Below are 23808 nucleotides of genomic sequence, written 5' to 3'. Positions count from 1 at the left end.
ATACTTGTTATTAATTCATACAGCCACAGTAAACCGCTTGTTGGTGTCACACATGCAATGCACCCAATGCTCATGAGTGTTACATGTAGGGCTTTCCCCGACCAAAAAGCTGCTGAAATACAAGTCCATTGAAAACAGCTTTTCACATAAAGCTGTAAAAGCTACTTGAGGTATCAAAGCTGCCAGGTTATAAACATTCATGGAAATTTATTTCTGAGTAGTTTTAATCAGCTCAAATACACTTTCTAAAAACGTAGGTGTGATACTGACGGGCTAATTATGAACTTGATTTCATGGAACAGTCCGCACTGGTGGTATCACATTATGATGTACTGTAATTACTGTGGTGACATAAGAATGTGATTTTTCCATAAAAGACTGCAGTATTTTCTCCAAAGATTTTTAAATATATTTTTTATGAAGCTGGTAGGTTTTAGCTTTTCTCTGGAGGGTAGAATGATTTAAGCAGAAAAAAAGTACTTTATTCCAGTCAGAAGCCGCAGAATAATATAGATTCAGCCAAAAACAGCTGTTTTGACATAGAATTTCATATTGAGTGTAATATTTTGGTGGGTAGCCCATAAAACATAGCCCACACCCTCATTTTTGGACTGCAAATCCATCACTGAAAAAAAAAACTAAAATGTGACTTAATTTGTTTACACGACAATGTAGCTTTTTATGGTTTTCTACATAAAGAGTGAATTACAGCAATTCCATTTATTTTGCTTTGGAGTATTTGCAACAACCCCAGAACCACAAGTGAGGTAAACTCTTACCTCACAAGGCAGCAGCCTCATATAATCTACTGCTGGTGGGTAAGAAAAAAAGAATAATAAATCAGAACATTGTAGTCTAGAGGCACCATACAAACTCTCAAACATTTTCCAGGGCTGTCTAAATGGCATACAATACAATCAGCAGGGGTAAAAAGTGAGGGCTCATTTCACTGTGATCAGGCAAATTGAACTTCCCAATAGCCATACACCTAAAGATTTATTGACATATCTGGCTGGTTGGAACGAAAATCTCGTAATGTATGGGAGCAAATGACAATTGACCATTTGACCCCAAACAATGAGAAACAGACAAACATGGTCAGACAAATTGGTTGAATCCATTTGATTTAACCAATTTGTCTGAACAACCGTTTTTATCAGTTTTCCAGCATTTCGGAGCAAATTATCAATTGTCATTTGCTCCCATCCATTACCAGATTTACGTTCCAACCAGCCAGATTGGACAATAAATCTTTATGTGTATGGGCAGCTTAGTCTGAGCTTCCCACAATATTTATTCTATTGGAAAGGAACATGGGGCCTGATACACAGTCAAACATTAATGTATTTGCAAATGAGAATTTGTATGCAGATTATGGGCCTAATTCAGATCTGATCGCAGAAGCAAATTTGTCAGCTAATGGGCAAACCCATGTGCACTGCAGGGGGGGGCAGATATAACATGTGCAGAGAGAGTTAGATTTGGGTGGGGTGTGTTTAAACTGAAATCTAAATTGCAATGTAAAAATAAAGCAGCCAGTATTTACCCTGCACAGAAACAAAATAACCCACCCAAATCTAACTCTTTGCACATGTTATATCTGCCCTACCTGCAGTGCACATGGTTTTACCCATTAGTTAACAGATTTGCTGCTGCAAATTAGACCCTATGTGCGAAAATATGCTACTGCTGCAGCTGCCTACAACTGTATTGAGATCAGGTTCCAGACTGTGCACTTGAATTATATTTTATACATATGTTACATTATACTGAACAGGCCTTTGGTGTATTTTCTGCAGTGCATTGCCTTTATTTATCTGCTACATTATCATGCATGCACTAGCAGTATTTACTGTATATATTTATCAAGAGGCACAGACCATGCACTCTCTAATGGTTAGCCAAACCTCTGGAGACTGGCCACACCCCTAACCATAGGCCCCTACAAATGCATTCCTCCGGTGGGCCCTTCATGCTCCAGTCCGACACTGGGGGTAAGTATTCAAGAAATGTGTTCAGGGTGTACGGTGTAGGGCTCCCTTTGTGCACTGTACACCTTGCACCCTTTATAGAAACACCACTGCCTGTAAGATAGGCCCTATTTTAATGTTGAGAATTAGCTCTTGTTTTTGATGATGATGTGATTTTCAACTCATTGGGGGTCCCATAAAATATGTATTTTCAGAAGGGGTCCCAGGATAAAATAGTTTGAAAACTGCTGCATTAGAGCAATAATATAATATTATTCTCCTTTTATTAGAGGGACATTATCACATCTGTCTCAATTCAGCAAAAACTAAAAGTCAGCAACTACAGAAACATGTTATGTAAGCATTTTTTTTAAAATATCCGTGTATCACTTTCACATGTACTTTATAAAGCTATGTATAAAAATATGTGGAATTTCTAAACAGGTGTTTGCATTTTGTAGTTCCACTTTAGGTTATACAAGAGGGAATTTGAAAGAGAAAACCGGAACACCCATGAGACGTTACATTTACTCAGTCTATAATCGTCTTCACATGCTTCCGGCTGTGTGACAAAATAAAACTGTTAAAGTAATCCCACATGCGCTATTAATGTAGATGCTGCACAAGGCATCTTAATCTTCAAAAAATCTGCAATGAAAAGTCATGATTTCTAAAACTACTGTAGATATGAAACAGTCTCAGAAAAACTGGGACACTTGTAAGCCTTAGGTAAAGTAAGCATTGGTATTCAAAGAGAATGCATCTAAGTGGATAAGATCTTTAGTACAATGTATCCAACTTATTAATATAGAAAAGCTCATTTTAAACCTGCAGGGCATATTAAAAGTAATACAGCATAATACACTGCAAACACAGTTGTATAAACCATTAAAATTAACTAAAATATAGACATATAGGGGTATATTCAATTAGGTTCGACAACCCCTATTCAATCCCATCTCAATTCGACTTTAAAAAAAGTTGAATTGAGATGAGACCCGTGAGCGGAGGAGAGGGGGGAGACCAGCGGGGAGAGCCGCGGGCAGACGGAGAACAGCGCTACAGCAGCGCTGCAGAAGGATGTCTCACAGCCGCCAGACCTCACAGCAGTGTCCACCTGTCTCCAGCAAGCGTGACCTCACTTGCTGGAGCTGGGTGGATGCTGCCGTGAGCGGCGCAAATGTGACACATCCTCCTGCAGCGCTGTGCTGTAGCGCTGCTCTCCGCTGTCTGCCCGCGGCTCTCTCCAGTCTCCCCGCGGCTCCCCCCCCTCCTCCTCTAAGGTTCTTCATCTCAGTCAGACATTTTTTTATGTTGGACTAGATGGTCGGAAACGGGGCCAAATCCTGTCGAATTTGGCCCCGTTTCCCTCAAAAGTACATGAATCGGCAGCTATACCGCCGATTCACGTACTATTCGACAAGTCGAATTCCCAGACTTGTCGAATAAAAATAGCGGGGACTGAATAGGTCGAATCACCATTCGACCTTAAAAAGTCGAAAACTGCCGTTTTTTCAACAGACGGCAGCTTTCGACCCTAATTGAATATACCCCATAGGAGTGTATCTCTGGTGTAATGGGCGGAGTAATACAGCTCTGTGTGATTTGTCCTGTCAGAGAAAGAGGGACGGAGTGAGATACAGAGCTGTGGTAGGGATGTCCATTGACAAGCCTACCATCGATAAACTCCATCTAAAGTGTCGTCAGTGGTTTACATCAATGGCAGCAATCCATTAATGGATTAGACCACTGATGACCATTGGTGCGCTCCTGCTCCCACTGACTGAGAGACTAGACCAGGCTGGATAGTCAGGGAAGGGGGTGCGGTAATGTGGATCACATTGTGTGTTGGGCTTAGTCCTGGGCCGGGCCTAAGTGGCACCATCCGGAAATTTTTATGTGATAATGAACCTTCCAGTCAGCTCCTAATGGTCATTTTTCAAAGCCAGCCTGTAACCTGACACTTAGGAGCTGATTGGCTGGTGCGGTAATACATTCCACTTATCACTTCTCCAGGCTTAATACATCTGCCCCTAAGCATTTTAGAACCCAATATTAATTCCATTTTTTAAGGCATTAGTTAGTATGTGAAAGAGCAATAGCAATAGACAGGTGTGATTTGGAGTGATTATAGTTTTCAAGAGTTCTTTATGAGAGAGACAACCTACATTAATTAACAGCGTCCATACAAGGAAACACTCCATTCACACAATAAACATGAGGTTTGACTGCACCACACCAAAATGCAAGGAGCATCTGAGAGATTGTAGATAAATCTTTTTCGACTGGGAAATGAGAATGAGAACCCTGTAACAGTGCCCACAAGTCCATATGGTGAAACATCAAAAACCTGTGTTGCTGACGGCAGGGGTTTCCTTTCACTAGAAACAATAATTAACATTAAAATTGGTACCTTATATCAAAAGATGATCAGTGATACCGTAGCTTTCCTTGTCAGGACAGATTTAATTACACAGGGATAAAGATGCAAGTAGCAACAAAAAGAATAAGAGAATCATTTAAGCTCTCATAAGTAGGGCCGTCGTCCCTCATGTGCTTTATGGTTTTCTTACTTTAATAATCTTCGACTGCACCAAATTCAGCGGTTTTCTGCCACCTGATACTTATTCCAGTGTCATCTGCTGATGTAACTATGTTTATTTACCCTGTACTTGTCCTATACTGTCATCATCTGTAAGTAACTGTTTTCCTGTTTTGATTATTTGATTATGTACTCTGTAATTGGGCGCTGTGGAACCCTTGTGGCGCCATATAAAGAAAGGATAATAAGAATAATAAATAATAATAATAATAATAATAATAATAATAATAATTTAACCACTTCTTAGTTTTGACCCATTCCATGAGAAGCATGAGTTGTAAATTGTAATAATAAAATAAAATTAGTTTTCTGTCCCAAATTTACAAAGTTCTGACTTTATTCTATGTGTTGCTCATATAATTTATTTTATTTTTGTGGTCTTGCTAATTCTCCACGAGGACCCTGAAAATTAACCCTATTTCTTCTCCACATACTGCCATATAGTCTGTAAAAGGTCTGTCATACTGACAGTCAAATGAACTTTTATTTATTGTATTACAGTATGTCTGAGAATAGGTTATCACTGCAAATAACTGCCATGAGAACATTGTGCCCTAAGTCTTGGCTGCATGACCTATGACCTAAGGTCTGGTACTGGAGCTCTCAGGATGTGATGAAGACTGCAGAACGTGTGAAAGTCAGGGCCTATAGTGGGCACTTCTGGGGTCATGAATATGTATGTCTCTAACCTGAAACAAGAATATACAATTTTTCTATCATATGTAATGTCATCATTATTCTAGCAAGTATATATATATATATATATATATATATATATATATATATATATATATATATATATATATATATATTGGGATACTACATCCCCTACACGCTGAACTACATCAACACATTACATGCCCCTATGCACTGCACTACATACCCTATATGCTACACTACATCACTACACTACATCCCCTTATATGCTACACCACATCAGTGCACTACATGCCCCTATATACTGCAATACATTACTACACTACATACCCTATATGGTACACTACATCACTACACTACATCCCGCTATAAGCTATACCAAATCCCCCCATCTGGGAGGCAAAGCGGAGCTTGATACTGCTAACTGAGAGCACAGTGCGCTTCTATAGCTTGTATCGCACGCTAGTCGCAGCACTGCGTGGCAAAGTAGAGAGTTTAAGACGGTAGCCGGCATAGGAGAGATCCCAGGTACTGGAGCTCACCCATACAGCGTTGGAGCCAGCTGTGGACAGACAGGTGGTCAGAGACATTGCCAAGGGTGCTGTCTGCTGCCTCACTGGAGCAGCACAGCACTGCCGGTAAAAAAACAAAACAAAAAAAACTGTTCCTCTGTAACTTCTTGGCGCCCCCTCAAATCCTGCACCCGGGGCGCATGCCCCCCCCCCTAGTTATGGCCCTGCCCTACCGCCCATGGGACATCAAAGCTGCCACTGATAGCACCTCCCACCCCTACCACTGGAGGATGGGTAGGGGCCCCAGTTCATTGCTGTTCCCAGGGGCCTACACTGCTGTTAAGATGGGCCTGATAACATGTTCAAGTGACAGCTGATGAGATGCTCCACATATCTTCGAGTGTTTTGCTTTCATTGACGTTTGGACAATACAAAGCAGCCACCTATGTCCTTATGAGCTACTTCTGCTTATCACACTGCCCCCTGATCGAAAAATAATGGGCTAAGAGCCTGATTCAGAGATTTACGGAAACTCCATAGTTTACGTACATGTCCGATGTTTGCGGTACTGTGCATGTGCCAGAGTTGCTCTGAGTATGTGCAGAATGAGTGGCACTGGTCAGCGTTCCCGAAAACCTTGCTGGCCTTGGCTACAGAGCGGTAAGGTCCAATCTGACTAACTTCAGGGTTATTCAGATAGATGATGGTCTCGCAGACGATCCGATGCTGCATCTTCAGCGCTCAGATCTACGATGCCAGCACGAGGCATCTTTTTCCTTCAGACGCCTCCTGCAGGTATTAGCATATTTTTGCACAGCAGCTGCGCCCAAAGACGCAACTGCTGTGCAAAAGCATCCATCTCTGAATCAAGCTCTATATTACAATATGATATAGAAAATTTAAAACAGCTCAAACTCAACCAATTTTACAATGTACAACTTTTCAAATTAAAATCATGTGATTTTTTTTTTTTTTTTGGGGGGGGGCAAACACTAAAGATTTTGAAAAACCCACCTAAACGTAAACAGAAAATAAATGGTATCACTTCTGTCTCCTTACCGGATTGCTGTAACTTTTCACTCACACTTTATGAAAAAAAAACTTTATTGCTCCAAGTACTATAACAAATACATTTAAATGTGAAACATCAACTTCATAATAACCCATATACAGTAAATGCACTTAGGTAGTGGACTGGTTCCTTTTTGTGCTAATGGAACTCTCATGCAACTTCTAATAACTGTATAATCTATAGTGCAGTATATTATTGGCTATTAAATTCCTCATCCAGCAACCTGCTCAATTCCTTCCCTGAACCCTCTGACACCATTCTCTTTGATCACCAATGGTGCAAGTAGAATTTTTTTGTTAGTGGTACTGATAGTAAAAATGGGCGTGGTCACGTATCATGAAGCGGGCATGGTCACATGAAACTAGCGGAGTGGCTACATGACAATAGGGGCATGGCCACATTATGCCACACACCATAATGCCCCTTACACATTATGCCACACACTGCAATGCCCGTTACATATTATGCCAAACACCGTAAAACCCATTACACATTATGCAACACACCGTAACACCCATTACACATTATGTCACACACCATAACACCCAATACACATTATGCCACACACCGTAACGCCCATTACACATTATGCAAGACACCATAATGCCTATTACATATTATACATACACCATAATGCCTATTACATATTATGCCACACACAGTTATGCCACTGACACCATTTTACAAAAATGCCCCGTATAAATTATGCTCCAGCGGTGGGCTGGTGCTACTGCGTACCACCACCATATTTCTTAATGGTACTCCGTACCACCCTACTTTCAACACTGTTGATCGCACAAATGAAGATTAAGTATCTACTCTCTTCTCATCTTCCTACTGTAATACCTCTACTCTTAGGGGGTCATTCTGACCCATTCGCTCGCTGCTTTTTATCGCAGCCGAGCGAACGGGTCCCCACTGTGCATGCACCGGCGCCGCAGTGCGGCGGCGCATGCCATACGGCCGAAGGCCGTACCTGGACTGCGATCGCCTCTGCCTGATTGACAGGCAGAGGCGGACGCTGGGCGGGAGGGGGCAGAACGGCGGCATTTGGCAGCCGTTTTGTGGTCGCGGTCTGGCCAATGCAGGCATGGCCGGACCGCGCGGGGAGCGGTATGCAGCGGCTGCATGACGCCATACGCAGCAGCTGCAGGCCGGGGAGCGACGAGTAGCTCCCGGCCAGCACGCTAAAGCTGCGCTGGTCCGGAGCTACTCTTGAAGTGCAAAGGCATCGCCGCTGTGCGATGCCTTTGCACTTCTGCAGGGAAGGGGGGGCGGCACTGACATGCGGGGCGGACTAGCCCTGTGCTGGGCATTCCCCCGCATGTCTGAGTGCCTGATCATAGCTGTGCTACATTTAGTACAGCTATGATCAACTCGGAATGACCCCCTTAATCCTATACCCTCACAAATCAATAGAGCTTTATCTCCTGTACTCACCCCAACCTAGCCTAAAATCTGTTCTCTCTATTTCTACCTGTATCTTTCCATCATTATTCAAGTCGCTTCAGTCCCTACCACAGAGACTGCACCGACTAATGCTGGGTACACACTAGCAGATAAATTCTGCCGATATGATAAATGATCTGATCCTGTCATTTCTAGCTCAGTGTGTACTTACCTCAGATATTTTCCATGGGATCAGGAGGTCGGGAACGAGAAACAGTACAGTGGCTTGTGCAGCACATCAGATCCAGACCTCTCAATCGGAATCCATTCCAGAAGCATTTGAAACCATTTATCGGCTAAAGCCCCTGCATAGTGCATACATCCTACACAATTGTGTTGATCACACAATTATTGTCCAGTCAGACCAATAATAGTGTAATGTGTACCCAGCTTAAGGCATTGAATTATTTGATCACTGCTAAGTGATCAAAAGGCCATTACTCACTTTCTATGCTAATGCCAATGGGTATCTCTGCTGTATTTGACATTGACACTCTCCTCTCATTACACACACTACAATCCCTAGGTCATCAGGACACAGTCCTATTATGGTTGTCATCCTACTTATCAAATCGCACTTCTACTGTCAGTTTCTCTGGATCCACATTTTCTTTGCTTCCTCTATCAGTTGGAGTACCACAAGACTCAGTCCTAGAGCAACATCCTTTCTCTAGTCTATGTTTATTGCTAAACAACTCTTTTGGATTTCGGGTGTGGATTAAAAGATAGACAATAGGTCGACACCATATGGTTGACATGTTACAGGCCAATTTCTGTGCATTGACCATTGTAATGTTGACTTTTTGAACCTATCGACCTGTTAAACCTATTAACCTTAAGCACTGTCGACCTTCTGTACCTGTCAACCTAATGCATGTCGACCATATGGTTTCGACCTTTTGACTGTCAATCTATTATCTGAATCCTTGGATTTCAGAGTTAACTGTGTGCATATGAGTCACAGCCAGGGCCAGTGCTAGGGTGTTTGGCACCCCCCTGCAAGAGAAAAATTTGCGCCCTCCATATGTAAAAAAGGGATTGTGTGCCGCAGAAAGTGGTGTGGTCTCACAAGGAAGGGAGTGGCCATACAATAGTACCAAATCAAATTATCCCACACAGTAGGACAATCTTAATCACATTACGCCATATGTAGTGCCCCTGATTCACATTACACCACATAGTAGTGCCCCTTAGTAATGTTAATCACACAGTAGTTTCCATTATACACATTACACTACACAGTAATACACCTTGTACACAAAGCTCATACTAGTTCCTCCTACATATAATGCACACAGCAGTTGCGCCACACATAATGCCCACAGTAGTAGTGCCCATGCACATAATGCCCACAGTAGCAGTGCCCCTATCACATAGGTCTACAGTACTAATGCCACATCTAATGCCCACAGTAGTAGTGCCACATCTAATGCCCGCAGTAGTAGTGCCCCATACATATTTCTCCACAGGAGGGGAGGCGATAGAGGGGGGAGTGTGGTACTTATACGGGAGATCAGCAATGGATTGGAGTCTGAAAAGCTGCTGCTTCATACTGCCGACGCCGCTGTCACAGGGGCAGCTGGGAGGAGGGGGAGGAGAGAAGGAGCCGCATGGGCAAATGCAGGATTTGTATGGGGAGGTTTCTATACATGTGCAATGTGCATAGTATTATATAAGACAAGCAATCCAGCACTCCCCTTTAGCCAATATTATTAGGCCCTGGTACCCTTCTGGGGCCAACAAATAATAGCAGAGTAAGGCGGCACTCATGGGACTTGAAAAGAACCACATCCCCTAACTGTGGGCCGAACAACATTTCGTCCCCATGGACTGAAGCATTGAACGGACCACAATTTGGTGATGCGATTCTTTTCTTTAGAAGTCCCATGAGTGCTGCCTTATATATATATATATATAAAGGCGCTGCTTGACACTATATTCTATCCTTAATTTTTCTTGTCCTTAATCAATTCTTCAAGAAAACAGTGTTCTTCCTTCCTACCAGAACAGCCTCAAATGCCGCAAACTTCCAACCTATGGTTCGCACCTTTCAACTGACCTCCTTGAACAGAGTATGTGCATCAAAAGGTTTCTTTTCATTCCCCATACAATGTTTATCATAAAGCCGGACAACCACTCGTCCTGGCCCTTGTAGTGGACACTCACCTCATAGAGGTTCCCTATGTGCATAGAAAGGTTTCTTTCACTTCTTCCTCGTTCCAGACAGTAATCGCTCTCTCATCACAATGTGGGTAAAAAAAAGATATTTTTGACGGATATCCAACGATAAAAAATATTTATTTTCAATTACATAGGTGTATCCACAAAAACAATAAAAACATAAAACCAGACACAAAAAATTACCCAAAAAGGCTTCTGGTTTGCTCCACTGTGCACCCTCAGGTATAAAGCACCACGTTTGCCACTTATTCGGCAAACTTCTATATAATATAGAGTGCAAGTTCTTACCAATAGTGCAAAACTTGTGGAGATATCCAGACAGCCTAGGGTACAGAAACACCAACGCGTTTCGGATTTAGTATCCTTCCTGAGGAAATATATTTGTGTGTGCATTTATAACTATATAGATATATGGATACATATCTATGACCGTGTATAGACAGGGCTGGCTACAGTATATGGACCAGCAGTACCTGGGGCTCTGTGAAAGCCACCATTGATATTCCTGGTGCATTTAGTTCAGTAGTGCACCCGTCGCACAATGTCTGCTTGCAGCTGCTCCGCTCCAGACAAGGAAGGACTGGGAGAAGGTAAAGTGACAACAGATGATTTCCGCCCAGTTCAAGACAATACTGAATGGGAAGATGCTGCTAGGCATGCACAGCAGCTTCCCTTCAGCAGGGCCGGCCCGAGCTAATTTATTTCGGTAAGCGAATTTAGAGCCCCTTGATGGGATCACATTTTAAGAGGTGTGGTCTCACAAGGAAGGGGCGTGGCCACACAATAGTACCCTCAGGGGTACAGGGAGATTGTCAATGACAGGGAGAAAGTGTGTGACTGGGTGGTAGAGGTGATGGAGATAGTGGGTAACTGAGGAGGCTGGGGTGACAGGGAGATAGTGGATGACAGGGAAGGCCGGGGTGATAGGGAGCAGTGATCGCGCTGAGCCCAAAAAAAAGTGGGTCCCAGGGACCCCTCACTTTTAAAAGTTGGGGTCCTATCTGTCCTTTTCTGGGTCCCATCGGAATGAAGGTTCTTATTAATCTTATTAATAATTAAAATATAAAAATAGAAACTTGATTTGGACACTACAAAAGTGTTGCTAGGGGAGGGTGGTGGTGACAATGCTGCTGGGCTGTGTTGTGTAGCATGCAGGACACCCTGCACCAGAGCTGTAACTAGACATTTTAGTGCCCTTTGGCAGAAAGTGAATTGGTGCTCCACCTCCTAGATTGTAAAGAATAGACAGTGCGCGCGTTGCAAAAATTGGGTGTGTGGCTTCATGGAGAAGGGGCGTGGCCACATAATAGTGCCAATTCACATTACACCACACAGTAGTGCCGCTTATACACATTGCACCAAGTAGAACCTCCTATACACACTGTGCCAAGTAGAACCTCCTATACACACTGCGCCAGATAGAGCACGTTATTCACATTGCGCTCGATATAGCACGTTCTACACTTTGCGCCAGGTAGAGCACTTATACACTTTACACCAGGTAGAGCACGTTATACACATTGCGCCAGGTAGAACACGTTATACACATTGATCAGGTAGAGCATGTTATACACAATGCGCCAGGTAGAGCACGTTATACACAATGCGCCAGGTAGAGCACATTATACACAATGCACCAGGTAGAGCAGGTTATACACAATGCGCCAGGTAGAGCAGGTTATACACAATGCGCCAGGTAGAGCACGTTATACACATTGCGCCAGGTAGAGCACGTTATACACAATGCACCAGGTACAACTTTACAATGAATACAGCCAGTATCAGCTGTCCATGTTCACCAGTGTCAAAAAAAAAACCCACTGGTGAACATGGACAGCTGATACTGGCTGTATTCACTGTAAAGTTGTGCTCCTTGAGGATGATCCTGCTAGGCTCGAAATGTCGATGAGCTGCATTAATATGCTGTTAAGTATCTACCAATATATATATATGCTGTTAAGTGTGCATTAAAACTTTAAAAAAAAATGTAAGTGCAAAATTATGGTGAGTGCCCCTCTCTTTGCCTCTCTATATGTGGACGTCTTTTGGACTTCTTGGGTGCGACCCCAGTTGATGCTCAAACTGCTCACTGATGCGAGTGCGACTATATCTATATATATATATATATATATATATATACACACACACATACATACACACACACACACACACACACACACTCAGTATGTATAATTGTACACGATAAATATTAAGAATATTTAGCAGCTTAAGCAGCTAGAATATCGACTAACACCCTTACATAACCAAGATTTCCTGCACAAAGATTAACCAGACAATATGAAACATATTTTTTTCTTTTATTTAAAGCTACTTGGCTCATTCATTGACAACCATCAAAACAGGTCTGAACAATGCTTTAAAAAATTTGCCTACGTGCGGATCTCAGTCTTGTAAGAAGCATTCTTTTATCACTGTTCAGACTAATTTTTTAACTGTTCTGCTGTCATGACCATGTCAGCACCCGGAGGCAATGGAAGCATTTGCCTCCGGGCACCAGAGGTCAGGGCTGGCTGATGGGCCAGTGCAGCCTCCGCCGGGGCCCTCTACTGACCTAGGCTGATGCTGCTGGTGGCTTCCGCAGCACCAGCTGCACCGTCGGTTCTAACTTCCAAGATGCAGCACGGGCTATGACTTGCAGCAGTGTAACATCATAGGTCATGCCACCACCTGAAAACCCACCTGCACAGTGCTCTTCTAGAGTGCGCTGAAGCTACTGCAGCCACTGATGATGATGATGCCAGCAGTTGACAGGGAGGGACTGGGAGCACCTTTCCCTCACCTAATTCAGAAAACTTGTCAAGTAAGTCTGTGGTGGGCTGGGACGTTTATTGTGTTTTTTTCTTCTGTGCGAGCCAATATGTTTTCTTTTTTACTATGGGGGACAGTGTGTTTTCATTCTTGTGGGGACAGTGTGTTTTTATTTTTGTCCTGGTGATTCCAGCCTATCCTTTCCAGGGATGAATGGGGTGCCCTCCATACATGGAGTAAAATTTTCAGGATACATATGATAGGTCGACAGGTAATAGGTCGACCATATATGGTCAACATGCATGAGGTCAACAGGTTCAAACAGTCGACATGACAAGATATTAGCATGCATAAAACGGGGTATTGATGCTAGGGACGAGAGTATTATACTCCCGTTATATAAATCACTAGTAAGGCCACACCTTGAATACTGTGTATAATTCTGGGCACCGTACTACAAAAAGGATATCCTGGAGCTTGAAAAGGTACAGAGGAGGGCGACCAAACTAATTAAGGGCATGGAGACGATGGAATACAAGGAAAGGCTTGAAAGACTAGGCATGTTTACATTGGAAAAGCAGAGACTAAGAGGGGATATGATCAACTACTACAAATATATAAGGGGACAATACACAGAGCTTGCGCGGGACCTGTTTTTGGTTAGATCAACACAGAGGACTCGTGGACACTCGCTCAGGTTAGAGGAGAGGAGATTCCGCACAATACGGCGTAAAGTCTTTTTCACGGTAAGGACAATACGTGTTTGGAATTCCCTGCCCGAGGGAGTTGTAATGGCGGAATCTGTCAACACCTTTAAGAATGGGTTAGATAAATTCCTAATGGATAAGGATATCCAGGGGTATGGTGCATAGTCATGCATTATAGTTACTATAAATAGGGATAAAATGCAACGGCTGACAGCAGCATCAGTCAGAAATTTTAGTCAAATCATCATGCATAGGAGACCACAAATAGGTTGAACTCGATGGACAATTGTCTTTTTTCAACCTCAGATACTATGTTACTATGTTACAATGGTAGATACAAATACGTTTTTACGGGTTTTTTTTCAACTTTTTCTTCTTTTGCCATCCACGTGGTCTACGACTGGAAATAGTAACCTTTGCCAAGCACAGTGGTAGTGGAGCAAGGCACCTTGCCCGAAGTGTTGGATCACGTGGTTTAATATAGAAATCAACACTCTATTTTGTGTTGACAATTACCATGTTGACCTTTTGACTCTGTCAACCTGTTCAATGTCTACCTAATTCTGGTTGACCCAATGATCCACACCCATGTTTCCATACAGTTGTATTCCTGCATCCCTAAGGAAATCTTCTTTCCCTTTGCTCCAGTCATTGCACATAGGGGGTCATTCCGAGTTGATCGCTAGCTGCATTTGTTCGCAACGCAGCGATCGGGCTAAAAATTGGCAGTTCTGCGCATGCGTATGCGGCGCGATGTACAGGCACAATGAACAATGTCGTTTTACACAGGGTCTAGCGATGCATTTCAGTCGCACTGCTGGCCGCAGAGTGATTGACATGAAGTGGCCGTTTTTTGAGTGGCAACTGACCGTTTTCAGGGAGTGTGCGGAAAAACGCAGGTGTGCCAGGAAAAACGCAGGCGTGGCTGTGATGTCAAATCCAGAACTGAACAGTCTGAAGTGATTGCAAGCGCTGAGTAGGTTTTGAGCTACTCAGAAACTACACAAATTTTTTTTGTAGCCGCTCTGCGACACAACCGTTCGCACTTCTGCTAAACTAAAATACACTCCCAGTGGGCGGCGGCATAGCGTTTGCACGGCTGCTAAAAACTGCTAGCGAGCTATCAACTCGGAATCACCCCCATAGTGCTGTGATGTCCTTCCTCCAGTAGGACTGCTTGTGAAATGTGTGTGTGTATATATATATATATATATATATATATATATATATATATATATGCAGAAAACTGCTACTGATATTGCATTTATCATTAGCGGTATTTTCGGGGTATCAATAAAATAAAAATATTAGCTTTATTACATATTTTACTAGATCGTTACTTGTCATTAAATAATCCTTTAAGTTAAACAATTCAATGACATTATATTTGATATGCATTAATTCCAAAGATAATATAAATATATTCACTGTTTAAGCAACACACAGTAAATATGTGATTCATAAATTCAGGGCCGGATCAAAGCTGGTGGGGATCCCGGGGCAATTAAGTTGTGGGCGCGGCCACTAATAAAAGTGACTGGAAACCCTCAGTACCCCCACCCCCACCCCATGCACCATTAAAAAAAACACGCACACACACACACACACATTCAAAGGAAGCACCACATGCACACGCGGCCGGATCACACTAAGTGTCTTGTGTGAACTTACTACAATATACAGCAAGACTTACTAGAGACACAGAAGCTCTTCAGGAGCCGCTGAAAGGGGAATCCTCCACTTTACGCAGCAGTGTGTGGAGGCCCCATGATGACTGCCCGTCACCCCTCCCTTAATCTGGCCCTGCATAAATGACTACCACCACTTGTGTCACTTGCAAGAATTTAACTAAAGCCAGAGCAGGTAATGACTATGCTATAGTGTTGTATATACTTTGTTGATATTCATCATGTCAACATGAAAATGTCGACATGTTATTAATATCAACATGCAGCATGCCAAAATGAACGTTTACATTCATTATATCAACACTGATGAAATTAGTGAGATTAGAATGTCGACAAAACGCTCTTGTAGAGATGAGCGAGGTTCGGTTTTACTCGGTTTTACTCGGTTTTACTCGGTTCTCAAAACGGCATCTTATTGGCTATCCAAAACACGTGACATCCGTGAGCCAATAAGATGCCGTTTTGAGAACCGAGTAAAACCGAGTAAAACCGAACCCGCTCAACACTACGCTCTTGTTGGTCCAGCAGTGATTTAAATTCTTCGGCAGGTCCGGCAGCTCCAGTGGAGTCTTCTGGGTCCAGCGGTCATCTGATCGTATGTTCTGGCATGTCCTGCAATGGTTCTGGCAGTGAATAACACTAAACCCTAACTACTGCTTAAATCTAAACACCCTTCCCACAGACTTACCCTAACGCCTACCTCACCCTAACCGCCCGCTTCCACAGCCTAACCCTAACCTTCCCTAATGCAGCCTAACTCTAACTGTCATCTTTCTAAGACTATTGGTCCATAATGACATTTCAACAATGATGACATTATGACTGCTGCCATTGTAAATTTTGACATGATGACTGCATCCCTCTGCTATGAGCTTATCATAATATGTTTGATATAACCTTTATGAAATCCATATATAGTAGGTTAATGACTCATGTACTGTAGTAGCTTTATTCATACACCAATAAGATTCAGTAACTAGTAATTTACATTGTTGCTTTCTGATGGAGCATATGACAATGGATCGGTATGGCGGTAACAATAAAACTAAAGGTGTCCACGCACTAGAACGACTTACAAAAGATGCGAGTCCTTAACAATTTCCCTTAGCGAGTCCTGAACTCTCCGGTATTCCTGGACAAACAGTTTTGTGCATACACATAAGACAGATCTTAAGATAGATCTAAATATCTGAGGAGTGGCCGCATCCAGGAGCATGCTGTCAACGATAGCTTCAGATCTTCCCTGCAGCAGGGAAGATATGAAGATACATCAAATGACCGTTGGACTGCATATCGAATCGTTATTGAAATGCAAACAATTTGCACTTTTACTAACGATATATTGATCTGATATATCAAAATCGTGCTCAGTGCCCCTACAATCGTTCCAGGGTGTGGGTACCTTCAGTAACAAAATATCCTGAGGAGACTTCCACTTTTGTAAAAACAGGTCATGGGACCTCCATGGCTTGGAATATGCTGAATGCACCAAAGAGCATGTAGAAGTTTGAAAATAAAGGGAGGGGGGGATTCATGGTTTTATCATGTCCATTATTTCTGCTTGCACCCTCTTGAGGTGGTGACCAGAAATCCACCCAATGTCTGGCTTTAGGGTGCCAAAACGCAACACACCCAGTAGTTTGCAGGCGTTTAGCTGTTTTATGCATTTAAAACTGATGTTTTTGGGCACGACAAGTAATGTGCCCCCAGTAACTCGCACACAGCAGCACAAACAATTGAATATCCCCTGACACATTACAGGGGAGCTGTGGGTGCGAGAAAACAATTGAATCACCCCCAAAGAGCTTTGTGCATGGTTGATGGATAATGCTGTCATTTTGTTATTTCCCAGCCAAGGTTATGTCCAACTAAAGAGACTGATGTTCATTATACTGTATGTCTATGTGTCCCAGCCATCTCCATTTGGTTTCGGTGCAACATATACAACTGACATCCAGTAGTACTCTAAATGCAAATACTGAATCAACTGGTTCTTAAGGACAAATTATCTCTGATCCTGAGGTGGGGCACAGAGAAAGGGGGACGCAGGTATAAAGCACCTGGGCCCAGGCTGCCAAGGAGGTGCTGCCACACTTGCATGACAGCATGACCATGCACCCTTCATTTGGCAGCACAGCATGTAAAGAGATCCTCAGTATTCACACTTCCACATACTTGATAGCTCTTCCTCAGGCACTGGTAGTGAAGAAGTAACCTTTGACCTCAGATGCTGAATTATTATTATTACCAGTTATTTATATAGCGCACACACATATTCCGCAGCGCTTTACAGAGAATATTTGGCCATTCACATCAGTCCCTGCCACAGTGGAGCTTACAATCTATATTCCCTATGTCATGAACACACAGACACATTCGCACTAGGGTTAATTTTTGTTGGAAGCCAACTAACCTACAGTACCAGTATATTTTTGGATTGTGGGAGGAAACCGGAGTACCCGGTGGAAACCCACGCAGGTACAGGGAGAATATACAAACTCCACACAGTTAGGGCCATGGTGGGAATCGAACACATGACCTCAGTGCTGTGAGGTAGTAATGCTAACAATTACACCATCCGTACTGCCCATAATACATCTATGTATTGATGGGATGCCGTCAAATACCGGCAGTCGGGATCCCGAAAGCCAGAAGACCTATAGCGGGATCCTGGTACATTCTGCAGGTCAGGGTTAGGCTGGGGAGGGGGGTTAGGCTTAGGCTGCAGGAGGGGGAGGTTAGGGTTAGGCTGCGGGAGGGGTGTGTTGGGGCCAGAGATACAGTAAAGATACTTGCCGGGATGTGTCAGGATTCTGTCCGCTGGGATCTCGATTGCTGGAATTTCATACCCAACCGTATTGACTTAGGCCCTCATTCCGAGTTGTTCGCTCGGTAAAAATCTTCGCATCGCAGCGATTTTCCGCTTAATGCGCATGCGCAATGTCCGCACTGCGACTGCGCCAAGTAAATTTGCTATGCACTTAGTAATTTTACTCACGGCTTTTTCATCGGTCTGGCGATCGTAATGTGATTGACAGGAAATGGGTGTTACTGGGCGGAAACAGGCCGTTTTATGGGCGTGTGGGAAAAAACGCTACCGTTTCCGGAAAAAACGCAGGAGTGGCCGGAGAAACGGAGGAGTGTCTGGGCGAACGCTGGGAGTGTTTGTGACGTCAAACCAGGAACGACAAGCACTGAACTGATCGCAGATGCCGAGTAAGTCTGAAGCTACTCAGAAACTGCTACGAGGTGTGTAATCGCAATATTGCGAATACATCGTTCGCAATTTTAAGATGCTAAGATTCACTCCCAGTAGGCGGCGGCTTAGCGTGAGCAACTCTGCTAAAATCGCCTTGCGAGCGAACAACTCGGAATGACCTCCTTAGTACGTGTTGGTATGTCATATACTCACTACTGTATCTTAAATATTAATAGTATATTAGTGCTCATATTAATTGAAAATATAAACTTGACACAGTTATGACTTTAGCTCATCCCCCAGGTCTCCATAAAGAGTTTCTAAAAGGCAAGCCTCTGTCTTTCTAGCAGTACTAAGAAATTCCTAGTGGTGACAAATGCGTTCTTAAGCCCTAAAGTAATAAACTGAACCTTAATGTTTATACAGCAATTCTAAGAACAAACTAAAATGCTTAAAAGGCTTTTATCTCTTGAACATTCTATTCTGCAGTGCTATGCAGTCATATATATACTGTACACATCTCTTTTCTTGAGATAGCCCATTCAATCAAATGTTGACAATGCTTTGTGGTAATTTACCATTAGTTATAATAAAGGAAAAATATGTTGGGTCATATGAGTGGAGGAGCACATTAGTAACCTCTAGCAAAGATAACATGTATTTAACTAGGTATAGACAAAGGCTGCGGTGGTTGGCTATGAATGCTCTCAAAAGGTGAGGCTGAAACTTTAACACCGCACTTCTATTTATTCATTGGTGGCACAAGCAATCGCTGCTGTAAAACAAGCAAGGTGCAGGAGGACCAATGACAAGCTGCAAGTGCTTTTACTATTAAACAGCCCCTGCTAAAAAAAAAGATAAACAATGGGGCTCTTGGAAAAATCGCTGCACTTTTCTTTTGCCCTACATGGGAATGCAGCTTTACCAAAACCCAAGACAGGGTGGATGTACAGTATCAAGCAGTGAAACGTGGACCAGTGGAGAAGTTGCCCATAACAACCAATCATCTTGCACCTATCATTTTAGAGACTGTACTTAACAAATGTTACCTCATAGCTAATTGGTTGTTATGGGCATCATCACCCCCAAAGTCAAGCAGTTTTGTGTGTGTAGGACAGTGTTCTATTTGACATAGCTAACCATAACAAACAGAATTACAGTAGTTATTTAATTGTACATTTAAACATCAGTAAGGATTATGAACTGGTTTCTTTTTGCCTGTTAGTCCAAATACCTATGAATTCCAGTAATTCCCTTATATTCGCCTATTATGCTGCTGAACATTGGGCCTACAGGAATCTGGCATGACCATAGATTTGTAGCAATGAGGAATTAATAATTATTTTTTATTTATAAGATGCCACGAAGGTTCCATAGTGCCCTACATAGTGGATAAAGCAAAATAGGAGATCAAACATGGTAGTTACAGTATATCCCAATTCTATATACAGTGCATCCGGAAAGTATTCACAGCGCTTCACTTTTTCCACATTTTGTTATGTTACAGCCTTAATCCAAACTGTAATAAATTCATTTTTCCCTCTAAATTCTACACACAATACCCCATAATGACAACGTGCAAAAAGTGTTTTTGAGGTTTTTGCAAATTTATTAAAAATAAAAAACTAAGAAATCACATGTACATAAGTATTCACAGCCTTTGCTCAATACTTTGTTGATGCAAATATGGCAGAAATTACTGCCTCAAGTCTTTTTGAATATGATGCCACAAGCTTGGCACACCTATTTTTTGGCAGTTTCACCCATTCCTTTTTGTAGCACCTCTCAAGCTCCATCGGGTTGGATGGGAAGCGTCGGTGCACAGCCATTTTCAGATATCTTCAGAGATGTTCAATCGGATTCAAGTATGGGCTCTGGCTGGGCCAGTCAAGGACATTCACAGAGTTGTCCTGAAGCCATTCCTTTGATATCTTGGCTGTGTGCTTAGGGTCGTTGTCCTGCTGAAAGATAAACAGTCGCCCCAGTCTGTGGTCAAGAGCGCTTTGGAGCAGGTTTTCATCCAGGATGTCTCTGTACATTGCTGCATTTATCTTTCCTTCTATCCTGACTAATCTCCCAGTTCCTGCTGCTGAAAAACAGCCCCACAGCGAGATGCTGCCACCACCATGCTTCACTGTAGGGATGGTACTGGCCTGGTGATGAGCGGCGCCTGGTTTCCTTCAAACATGACACTTTCCTCCAAGCATTCACGCCAAAGATTTCAATCTTTGTCTCATTAGACCAGAGAATTTTGTTTCTCATGGTCTGAGTGCCCTTCAGGTGAATTTAGCAAACTCCAAGCGGGCTGCCACGTGCTTTTTACTAAGGAGTGGCTTCCGTCTGGCCACTCTACCATACAGGCCTGATTGATGGATTGCTTTAGAGATGGTTGTCCTTCTGGAAGGTTCTCCTCTTTCCACAGAGGAATTCTGTAGCTCTGACAGAGTGACAATCGTGTTCTTGTTCACCTCCCTGACTAGGGCCCTTCTCCCCCAATCGCTCAGTTTAGATGGCCGGCTAGCTCTAGGAAGAGTCCTGGTGGTTCCGAACTTCTCCCATTTACAGATGATGGAGGCCACTGTGCTCATTGGGACTTTCAAAGCAGCAGATATTTTTCTGTACCCTTCCCCAGATTTGTGCCTTGAGGCAATCCTGTCTCGGAGGTCTACAGACAATTCCTTTGACGTCATGCTTGGTTTGTGCTCAGACATGCACTGTCAAGTGTGGGATCTTATATAGACAGGTGTGTGCCCTTCCAAATCATGTCCAATCAACTGAATTTACCACAGGTGGAATCCAATTAAGCTGTAGGAACATCAAAGATAATCAGTGGAAACAGGATGCACCTGAGCTCAATTTTGAGCTTCATGGCAAAGGCTGTGAATACTTATGTACATGTGATTTCTTAGTTTTCTATTTTTAATAAATTTGCAAAAATCTCAAAAACTTTTTTCACTTTGTCATTATGGGGTATTGTGCATAGAATTTTGAGGGAATTTTTTTTTTATTCCAGTTTGGAATAAGGCTGTAACATAACAAAATGTGGAAAAAGTGAAGCGCTGTGAATACTTTCCATATGCACTGTACATAAGGAAGTAAGAGTAGAGAGAGAAGATTGGTCTCTGGTTGAAGAGGAAATATCTGTAAAAAGCCATGTGCAGTATTTGGAAATGTAATCATTGTGCATGAGGAACTGCAGTGCACACAGTATTGAGCATACTAGTTTATAGGAGTCTGTAAAAGAGCAAGTCCATGGCCTTCAGTTGTTGCTCATGAGGTGAATTCAAAGTGGTGTAGACACTTTGAGCGGGGAATTGATATTTGTACTGCACCGAACGAGGTGCACCATTCCAAAACTTTTATAGCATTTACATTTGATTTAATTCATGGTCTATGGAGGCTGTACAGAAAGCTTTATCATCCAGGCACAGACAACCCTGCTAGTCTGTGCTAAAGCACTGTACCCATTATGTGACTATCGGAGTCAATAACAAGTGAGATGCGATGACAGGATAGCCACAATCGATTGCTGTCAACTTTCTTAAGGCGCATGGCGAGGGGTGACTGGTGCACGCAGGCACATACTAATATCCGGGACCCCCTCACACACGCCTGGTGCAGGAAATCGCCAAGCGGGCCAATTACTCCCCCCCACCCGTTCGCATGCAGCACCCGGTCAGTACTGCATTACCGGACAGCCACTCGGCTTACTCATGGGTGCCCTGCACAATGTGATGGGATGACATCAGGCCGCCCGCTCTCTCCTGTACTGTGTCAATGCCAGCGCTGATGAGGTGGAGGCGCAGCGTGCAGTGTTCCATTTAGGACAAGTGAGGACAAATTCAGTACTGGCAGGCAGCGGCAGTACTGACTCGTCACTCAGGCAGCCAGTAGCTGTGCAGCAGCAGCACTGTGACCATCAGTGTGACTCAGAGCCGGTCCTAATCAATATGATGCCCTAGGCAAGATTTTGGCAGGTGACCCCTAACACCATCACTAGTTCTGCCTCTGACCCTGCACCCCTTTCCCATCACCATCACCCCTCAGTCATAGCAATCCTCATTCTGGTGCTCCCACACCCTATATTTTAAATGGGAACAGTGCGCACATTCAGCGCGCAGCCCAAAAAGGTACGTATTCTTGTGGGAAGGGGCATGGCCACACAATAGTATCCCCAATTCAAATTACGCCACACAATACTGCAATTTTATTCACATTATATCATGCAGTAGTAACCACTTTACCTTATATACATTACTCCTCACAGTAGTGCCCCTTATTCACATTACATCACACTGAATTGATTCTTATTCACATTATACCACACCATATTGCTCTTTATTCACATTAGACCACACAGTAGTGTCTTTTCTATAAATTACGTAACACAGTAGAGCACCTTATACACATAATGCCACACATTAATAATGCCTTTATGCATAAAATACCACACAGTAATGCCCCTTACACATGACACACATTATTAATGTCCTTGTAAACATTATGCACCTTACACATTATGCCAACCTTTATTAATGCCCTTATACACATAATGGGCCTAATTCAAGCCTGATCGTAGATGTGCTAAATTTAGCACATCTACGATCATTTTCTCAGAATGCGGGGGGACGCCCAGCAAAGGGCTAGTCTGTTCTGCATGTCTGGCTCTGCCCCCCCACCCCCAAAAGGGGTGCAAAAGCATTGGACGGCGGTGATGCCTTCACAACCAGTGAGTAGCTCCCTGCCTATGCAGCTAGTGTACATCCTAGCTGTGCTGGCAGGTGGCTACCTGCTGCATCCTGGGTCACAGCGGCTGCGTGTCATGTCACTCAGCAGCAGCGGCCCGCCCCCGCAACTGTCCAGACACTCCTCACGGAGGGGTTATGGTCGTTAGATCAACACTCATTAGATCGACCACTGAAGGTCGACAATGTCATTAGGTTGACATGCATTAGGTTGACATGGTCGTTAGGTCGACATGTACTAGGTCGACAGGTCAAAA

The 23808-nt window shown here is 43.2% G+C and overlaps 1 protein-coding gene across 2 annotated transcripts in view; it reads right to left on the bottom strand.

The window, feature by feature from the left end:
• Window positions 1-23808, bottom strand: part of PDGFC (platelet derived growth factor C) — a 396071-nt gene that overhangs the window by 352161 nt on the left and 20102 nt on the right. The window lies entirely within an intron of this gene.

The sequence above is a fragment of the Pseudophryne corroboree genome, chromosome 1, assembly GCF_028390025.1.
Source record: "Pseudophryne corroboree isolate aPseCor3 chromosome 1, aPseCor3.hap2, whole genome shotgun sequence".
NCBI classification, from domain to species: domain Eukaryota; kingdom Metazoa; phylum Chordata; class Amphibia; order Anura; family Myobatrachidae; genus Pseudophryne; species Pseudophryne corroboree.
Note: the sequence above shows the minus strand (reverse complement) of the source record. Positions and strands in the feature narration are given on the sequence as shown.